Raw genomic sequence first — 7,933 nt, forward strand, 5'->3', positions numbered from 1 at the left:
TGAAAATGAACTTGATCCGGAGGGTTGCAATATCTCCTAAGCCCAATGAACTCCCCATCTCTGATCTTACCCATTCTCTTTAATTTTTGCCATTTACTCTTATGAGGAAATCCCCCATTCCCATTTACAATTCTGTAATTTACTTTCAGTCATTTACTTCCAGTCCTTTAATTTTAGCATTTACTTTTCTGTTATTTACATTCCCGCTATTTTATTTTCTGCAACTCTCAACCCAAATTTTGGATTCGCTCAACTAGAACATTCTTCTAATTAAAGTTGCTTGATCAATCAATCCCTGTGGGATTCGACCTCACTCTATTGTGATTTTTTACTTGACGACAAATTCAGTACACTTGCCGAAGGAAATTTGTTGAGAGACAGTTTCCACCCGCATCAAGTTTATGGCGCCGTTGCCGGGGATTGATTGTGCATCAACAATGATTAAATTGGAAGATCACTAGATTGAGAATTTTTATTTTGTGAATTTCATTTTCTGTTTGAGTGATTTACTTTCTGTTTTAGTTAAACTTCTTCCCTTCCCCCTCTACTCTTTTATTTTTCTTTGTTATTTTCAATTCTGTTTGCTAACCCACTAACTGTTTGATATATTGCATCACCCACAACTAACAGTAATTCTGACAAAAATACTTTCTGCACCTATCTTTTCTTGCTTGCACTTGATGGTTGTATGACAGGGAGAAGAAGCAGGGCTTCAACTTCCTTCGATTCTGAACCTGAGAGGACCTTCCTTAGATTAAGGAGGGAGGCAAGAGGAAAGAAAGTGGTTGGTGCTGAGGAAGAAGAGGAATTCTTTGAACCAAACATGGAAGACAATATGGAAAACTATCATGAAGAAGAGGATCACAACCATGGGGGAGGAGGTAGAGCAAACCATGCTAGGGAGGATAGAAGAGTTTTGGCCTCTTACATCAATCCAAACCCAGGCAATTGTGGAAGTAGCATCCAAAAGCCAACAATCCATGCCAACAACTTTGAACTTAAACCACAGCTCATCACCCTTGTTCAGAATAACTGTTCGTTTGGAGGAGGTGTTCAAGAAGACCCCAATCAACATTTAACCACCTTCCTAAGAATATGTGACACAGTGAAGTCTAATGGTGTTCATCCTGACGCCTATAGACTGCTCTTATTTCCATTCTCACTCAGGGACAAGGCAGCCAAGTGGCTGGAATCTTTCCCAAGGAAAAGCTTGACAACTTGGGAAGACGTGGTGAACAAATTCTTAGCAAGATTTTACCCTCCTCATTGAATCAATAGGCTGAGAGCTGAGGTCCAAACTTTCAGGCAACAAGATGGTGAGACTCTATATGAAGCATGGGAGAGGTTTAAAGACCTAACAAGGAGGTGCCCACCAGATATGTTCAACGAATGGGTGCAACTGCACATTTTCTATGAAGGGCTCTCTTATGAGTCAAAGAAGGCCGTAGACCATTCATCCGGAGGATCTTTGAACAAGAAGAAGACTATTGAGGAAGCCATAGATGTTATTGAAACAGTAGTAGAGAACAACTACTTCTATGCTTCCGAAAGAGGGAACACAAGAGGAGTAATGGAGCTAAACAATGTAGATGCTCTGTTGGCCCAAAACAAGCTCATTACCCAACAGCTGGCTGACCTCACCAAGAAGATAGAGAAGAACCAAGTAGCAGCAATCTCCACTTCATCAACAACCCAAGAAGGAGTGAATGAAGAAGCAGAGGGTAGTCAGGAGCAAGCCAACTACATTGGGAATTCACCAAGGCAAAACTATGATCCATACTCCAAGACCTACAACCCTGGATGGAGAAACCACCCAAACTTTGGGTGGGGAAGTCAGCAAGAACAAAACCAAGACCAGAGACATCACAACTCCAACAACAATGCAGCTCACCAACAATTTACACAGAGGACATCTCAACACCCCCACAACAACACCTCTCCACACGCCTATCAAAACCAAAACAGCACATCTGCTCCGAATCAACCATCAATTGATGACAAGCTCTCTAATATTGAAACCTTACTTGAAGGAATATGCCAAGAGATTCAAGAAAATAAGGTGTTCAAAGAGGAGGTGCGAGCCAATATTAAGAACCAGAGAGAGACCATTAGGAAGCTGGAATTCCAGGTGGGATGTTTAGCTGAGAAGATTCCCAAACCTACCGATAGATTTCCAAGTGACACGGAGAAAAACCCCAAAGGAGAAGCAAAGAAAGTAAGATGGGAAGATTGCAAAATGGTCACTACAAGTGATCAAGAGACTGAAGACAAGCAAGGAAAAGAGCATGGACATCCACAACATTAAAAGGTGGTGGAGTTCCTTCTTTATTCCACCTTTCTCTATGTTTTAAATAAGGAAGATCTTGTATGAAATAGAACTTGCTTCCATGTTATGTTTAAATCTTTTTAAATTCTGTCTTTTAAGTCATTGGTATTGAAGAAGGTGTATGTGTGCTAGTCTTTATGTCACTGCATCCTCCTTAACTTACTTGTATGCTTGTCCCTTTAAATCAAATGAAGAGAGAATGTTTATGTTTCAAAAGACCATAGTAGAGTTCATACTATGGAGTACATTCATGAGTTAGTGGTATGATCATAAGTTAGCTAAGTTGGTTCAACCATAAGGTGGGATGACAACTATCTGGCCTGAATACTTTGCTTTGAATATACTCATGAGACTAAGTATATGACAAGATCATAATAAGAGAAAGAGAAAAGAATAATGAAAGTGGAAAAACAAAAGAAAAAGAGTAAGCAATAAGGCTAGGCACCAATCGTTTTGATCTTAAGATATATGTCTGTGGTGTTCCTATGTGAGGGATCTACTTGGATGAATAAGCTCTTAGGGGTGCTTTATCACTTGGTAACTTGGGTTAACTAACCCAGGATTATCAGCTGAAAGTCCATTATCAAGAGTAACCCTCACCACAGAGCATTTAGTAACCCAAAGAGGTGCTGGACACCAAGGTCTCAAGAAGGAAAATAAATGAACTATATGCCTGTGGTGTGTATGTATGGGGGAGAGACTTGAGGGAGTAAGTCCTTAGGGGTGCTTCAACACCTAGCACCTTGAACCAACTGGTTCGGGAGTGTTGGCTGAAAGCTTATCTTAAAAAGTTGCCCCCTTACAGAGCACTTAGCCTAAGAACACCAATAAGCTCTGAAATGACAATAAAGGGATCAATGAATAAAAGTCTCATGGGATGTAAGCAAGGTGAGTGCTTTAGGACATGATAAAGGTCTGAAAGCCAGTAAAGGAATGAACCTAAGTTGCTATGCATGAAACCACCATAAAATCAGTAATATGACTTCCACAAGAATGACTCATCTCTCTTGGCATTCCATTCATCATTCTCTTGTTCCAGTACTTTCTTAGGGACAAGCAAGCTTTAAGTTTGGTGTTGTGAAGCCAGGGCATCTTGGCCAGTTTCACTGACCTTTTCTTTACTATTTTTAGGCTAGTTTCATGCATTCCCTTAGGAAATAAGCTAGTTTTGGGTAGATATTCACTTACACCTTGATTCAAGCATACATTGTGCATTTTACATTATTTCATGAGGATTTTGCATGAGTTTAGTGACAAATTATATGCTGCATTGCCCATAACTTGGACTAGAACTTTGATGCGCTCTATTGCTTGATTTCAGGACCAAAGGAAGCAAGGAATGGGAGGTAACTTGCAAAGTTAATGAGAAAAGTGATTGCCAATAACGCTCTCGAAGCCATCATTGACCACGTTAAGAGTCACGTTAACTAAGTTAACGAGAACTCTAACGTGGAGAGGGGAAGTTGAGCCAACGTTAGTGACACTTAACATTGTCACTAACGTTGGCAAATGCTCATAAGTGGCCATGTTAGAGTCCACGTTAACTTAGTTAACGTGGCCTCTAACGTTAGAAGGGGGAGAAACGCCAACGTTAGTGACATTCAACATTGTCACTAACGTTGGCCTAAGGAGAAACATACCACGTTAACTCCTACGTTAACTTGGTTAACGTGGGAGCTAACGTAAGAAGCAAGAGTGGTCGACAACGTTAGTGACACCCAACATTGTCAATAACGTTGGAAGCAACCACACAACCCCCAAGGAGCCACGTTAACTTCCACGTTAACTTAGTTAACGTGGAAGCTAATGTTGATGAGTGAAAGAAACGCCAACATTAGTGACATTCAACATTGTCACTAACATTGGGGATGGCTAAGCATGGCCACGTTAGAAGCCACGTTAACCTAGTTAACGTGGACTCTAACGTGAGACATAGGGGCACCTTGGAACGTTAGTGACAATGTTGAGTGTCACTTTAACGTGGGCTCTAACGTGAGACATAGGGGCACCTTGGAACGTTAGTGACAATGTTGAGTGTCACTAACATTCTTGAAGGATGGCAAGCCCACGTTAAAGAGCCACGTTAACTAAGTTAACGTGGGCAATAACGTGGGAACAAAGGGGGCTTTTCAAAGTTATTGGGAATGTTAAGTCTCAATAATGTGTGCGAAGGACTTAGAGGCAACGTTAGTGGCAACGTTTGTGTCACTAACGTTAAATTTAACGTGGCTTTTACTTAGGAACATTAATGAGAAAATTGATTGTCACTAACGTTCTCAAACTCATATTTTCACTAAATGTTAACACCCCTAACGTCCTGAGCTAAAGTCTCTGCCCACTTCACACTTTCTCTCTGCAAGTAAAGCCAAGCCCAAATGAAGAAGAGAACTGCTTCAAACTCAAGATCCAAAGGCCCAAGACTTGAAGAGCCAACTAGAAGCTGAGAAAAGTAGTATATATAGGAGTAGCTTTGAATTATTGAGGAGGACTGAAAAGTTGGAAAAGAAAATTACTCTCTGTATTTTACCTTCTCTGCATTTTCTAGTTTTATGATGTATTCTCCATCTTTGTTTTCATTTTCTAGAGCTATGAACAACTAAACCCTTTTCATTGGGTTAGGGAGCTCTGTTGTAATTTGATGGATCAATACTAGTTTTCATTATTTTTCTTCTATCTTTTCTCTTGATTTTACTCGAAAGCTTTTGATCTTCATCCAATTGGGTAGTTATCTTGGAAAAGAAGCTATTCAAACTTGGATCTCTTCTGAACCTTGAAAGAGGAATGAAGAGATCAAGCTAGAAATGCTTTCTCATGCTGGACCAAATTGGGTTTGGATGGGTATGTGACTATAACCCTCTCAATACTTGATTTGGGAAATGCATGTGGTATAATCAGTGACCATACTTCATATCTTCTCATGAGCAATTGACCAAGGAATTGGCTATTGATCAAGATTTGAGAGATTGAATTTGTAATTCAATCAATTAAGATTGCCAAGGAGATCAATGAGTGCATTGATTGAGGAATAGATGAAAATGAACTTGATCAGGAGGGTTGCAATATCTCCTAAGCCCAATGAACTCCCCATCTCTGATCTTACCCATTCTCTTTAATTTCTGCCATTTACTCTTATGAGCAAATCCCCCATTCCCATTTACAATTCTGCAATTTACTTTTAGTCATTTACTTCCAGTCCTTTAATTCTAGCATTTACTTTTCTGTTATTTACATTCCCGCCATTTTATTTTCTACAACTCTCAACCCAAATTCTGGATTTGCTCAACTAGAACATTCTTCTAATTAAAGTTGCTTGATCAATCAATTCCTGTGGGATTCGACCTCACTCTATTGTGAGTTTTTACTTGACGACAAATTCGGTACACTTGCCAAAGGAAATTTGTTGAGAGACAGTTTCCACCCACATCATCTTTTGATCCTTTTCCTCTACTGCCACTTCCTTCTTGTTGTTAGCCTTATCATTCTCCAATGTTCTTCCATTTCTGAGTTAAATTGCTTTGCATTCTTCTTTAGAATTTGGAATGGTGTCACTTGGGAAAGAGTTGGTTGGTCTTTCAACTAGCTGTTTGGACAACTTTCCAATTTGTCTTTCTAAATTCCTTAGTAAGGCTTCATGGTTCTTATTGGCCAATTCTTGATGCTTCATCATTTTCTCCATTATCATCTCCAAATTGGAGATTTTTTGGGATTCTTGGGGTAGTTGTGGCTGGGTGTGAGATGTGGATGGTGAATGAAAGTTGTTTTGGTTAGTTGATGGGTTATTTGGTGGATAGAAGTTGGATGTAGGGTGGTTATTTTATGGTTTTCTATATGAATTTTGGCTAGTGGTTTGATGGTTTTGGTGGTTTGTGTTGCGAAAGTTGTTTTGGTTGGAGTTCCTCTGCCAAGAATGCTGGTTTTGGTTCTCCCCCCACTTGAGATTGGGGTGGTTCCTCCAAGATGAGTTGTAAGTGTCTCCATAGAAATTATTTTTTCCAGCTCCTTGATTGTGCATATATTGAACCTGTTCTGGCTACTGATCTTCATAATTCTCTTCTTGTTGTCCCCACACCACTGGTGGTTGAGTTGTAGTGCTCACTGCTACAAGCTGCAAGCCATCCATCCTTTTTGACATCATTTCTATTTGTTGTTGAAGTTGCTGATGCATAATCTTGTTTTGAGCCAAGATTGTATCGACTCTTTCAAGCTCAAATACACCTATCTTTGGAGCAGCTTGTTGATAAGTTGCATTATTTACCCTTTTTACTTATCTAAAAAGGACCATAAAAGGGCATAATCCCATTTAATCATTGAAATTCATGAACTAATTGATGAATATTATGGTACACTACTTTGAAATGGGTTTGTGCTGAATTTCAGGTGAAAAGGGGCAACAAAAAGGGAAGAAAACAACAAAACAAAGCTAGGCGTGTGAAACTAGCGTGCCACTTGGAACAAACGCCCATGAAAATATATGGGTGTGGCACGCCAGGAGCTGGGTGTGGCACGCCAGTATTGATTTCCAGAGAAGCATGATTGAATCTTTTACATGGGCATGGCCAGTATTGATTTCCAGAAAGGACTCTTAAAGCCTTTACATGGGCGTGACACGCTAAGAGCTGGGCGTGGCACGCCAGTGCAAGTTTTCAGAGAGCAATATTGAAGGCCACAAAAGGCGCGTGGCACGCCAAGCCCATCACACACTATGGGCGTGCCACTTAACCATTGGGCGTGGAACGCCAGTTCATCAATCAAGAGGGGTTAATTACTTGGGCGTGCCACTTGGTATCGAAGGCATGGCACACCAGCTTCAAATCATCACTTGGGCATGCCACTTGAAGACCCAGGCATGGCCCGCCAAGCTTAAAGGAGCCACATTAAAGTGGGCGTGCCACTTGAGCATCAAGGCAGGGCACGCCAGTACAAGTTTCCAGAGAAGAGGTTGAAGGTCCAAAAAGCTGGGCGTGCCACTTGGTGTTGAAGGCATGGCACGCCAGCTCTCAATCCTCACTTGGGCGTGCCACTTCAAGGCCTAGGCGTGGCACGCCAACACTAAAGAAGGCCAAAGCAAAGCTGGGGGTGCCACTTGGTGTCGAAGGCATGGCACTCCAGTTCTCAATCCTCACTTGGGCATGCCATTTGAAGACCCAGGCGTGGCATGCCAGCTAGCGGACCAAGGAAGAATGCTTGGCGTGGCACGCCACACACTGGGCGTGGCATGCCAGTTCTATTTTCTAGAGAAGAGAATGAAGCACATACAAGGGGCGTGGCACGCCAGACCCTGGGCGAACCACGCTAGTTCAACTTTTGAGAAAGGAGAAGAAGAAGGAAAAGGCCGGGGCGTGCCACTTGGGCTCAAAGGCGTGGCACGCCAGGCCAACCAGAGCTTAAAGAAGACCCTGGGCGTGCTACTTGGGTTCGAAGGCGTGGCATGCCAGGGACACTAACACATGGGGCATGCCACTTGAAGAGCTGGGTGTGTGATAAACCTCATTTTTAGGGTTTATCTTGTATGAATTTTGAGGGTTTTATCAATAATCTCTCACACTTATTCATATAAAAATGCATGATTTTGTGTTCCTTTGACAATTTTGCCTCATGGATGAAAAC

General features: G+C 41.5%; 1 non-coding gene across 1 annotated transcript; it reads right to left on the reverse strand.

Moving 5' to 3' along the window:
- Nucleotides 1–1,276: 1,276 nt before the first annotated feature.
- LOC148564305 (small nucleolar RNA R71) lies at nt 1,277–1,383 on the reverse strand. The gene has a single exon (XR_015884891.1). It is a non-coding gene; the product is annotated as a small nucleolar RNA R71 (small nucleolar RNA).
- Nucleotides 1,384–7,933: the final 6,550 nt, after the last annotated feature.

Source organism: Arachis ipaensis, chromosome B5, assembly GCF_059453495.1.
Source record: "Arachis ipaensis isolate K30076 ecotype BB chromosome B5, ASM5945349v1, whole genome shotgun sequence".
NCBI lineage: Eukaryota > Viridiplantae > Streptophyta > Magnoliopsida > Fabales > Fabaceae > Arachis > Arachis ipaensis.